The following is a 1,640-nucleotide window of genomic DNA, read 5'->3' on the forward strand; positions in this document are numbered from 1 at the left end:
TTTTCTCTTTGTTCAATCTTTTCTTGTAATTTTTCAAAATAAAATCAGTGTTTCAAAGTGAATCAAAGTTTCCCAAAGCTCATTTACTAGGTAGGGGCCCTTGTTCTTCTAACAGTCCACCTAGAGGTCATATAAAATCAAACTATCACTCCTTTAAAAAAAAAGTTTATTCTATATAATATTTTAAGAGGCATTAAATTGAATTTAATAACATTAGAAATCCAGCTTAGAAGGTTCTAGTAACAGCCTGATTTTTTTTTGAGCAAGGCAAGAATTTTGGGGCAGACGGACAGCTATTAATTTACTGGCAGTTTCTGGACAATGCATTTTCTTTGCCACTGACTTGCCAACCCTTTATTCATTTGGAAAAATGCTTGTCATTCATTCTTTCTCATTCTACATCACCCCCTTATATTTAATGATTTTGTATATATTTATACATGTGCCTATCTCTCCCATTTGAATGAAAAGCTCTTGCAAATAGGAATTCTTTTGTTCTTTGTACTTGTATGCACTTTGTCTAGTATTTAGTAAGCACTTCTCCATTAATACTTGCTGAATGAAAAATCAAACCATTTTGTCCCATCCAACCTAAAGGATTCCACCTTCCATGCCATAGTATTTAACAAATCTTTAATTCAAAGTAAAACAAACCCATCTTATTTTGTGTAGATATATTATTATGTACTATTAACTACATTTTGAAAAAAACACTGTGGACTAATTGGGGAAAACCACTTGCCCCTTTTATAGACCATGTAGGTTAATGGGGACTAATTTCTATGTGAACCAACAGAAAATTGAGCTAAGCCCAATAAAAAATAGCTATCTACCTTTCTTAAAAGGAAGGAAGTTGCTAATGAGGAATAAAAAGCAGCCAGGAAAAATTACATATAATTGCCTTAAAAAAAAAACCCTATTTTACTCCACTGCTTTTAAAGGGTAGTTAAAAAAAAAAAAAAACCTCCAACAGTGTGTAACTGAAGTTTTCTTGAGCTTGTTCTGTTAATTGAGGGCATAGTCTCCATCTAATGAGGAATAACATTTTACTCCTCAGTCAGATTGTATTTCTAACTCCTCCCTTCTGCCTTGGTTTTTCAAATACTTGCTTTCTGCCACTAGGGGGAGAATGACCCTCTCTATAATGACTCCTTTGGCTATGGCAACCCTTGAAACAAAAAACACAAGCCCATCATTATTTTTCTTGAACTCCGTGTCTGCTCGATAAAGCAATCTTAATAGACCTACGAAGAACTTGTTATTATTATTACTGATAATGCTAAGCCATGCTAGAATAATGGGAAATGGCACTTCTCAAATAACTTTTCAATTATGATTATCTGTAAATTATGAACACAACCCAGAAACAAAATTTTAGATGATATTGTAAACAGCATTTAAAAAGTAGTCTACACCTAGAAAGATTACTGTGTCTTCTGGGAGACACACACACACGCACACACACACACACACAATTTATATAATTCATACATATGAATATAATTTATATTTATATAGAGAGAACCACCTAGAAGGAATTATGGCATTTTATATTTATTAAATCGATAGTATTCTGTAATTTCAGAGATTATTTTGTTCAACTTTTTCATTTTTCAGATGAAACTGAGGCTGAAAATAAG

This window comes from Monodelphis domestica, chromosome 2 (genome assembly GCF_027887165.1).
Source record: "Monodelphis domestica isolate mMonDom1 chromosome 2, mMonDom1.pri, whole genome shotgun sequence".
In the NCBI taxonomy this organism is placed as follows: Eukaryota; Metazoa; Chordata; class Mammalia; order Didelphimorphia; family Didelphidae; genus Monodelphis; species Monodelphis domestica.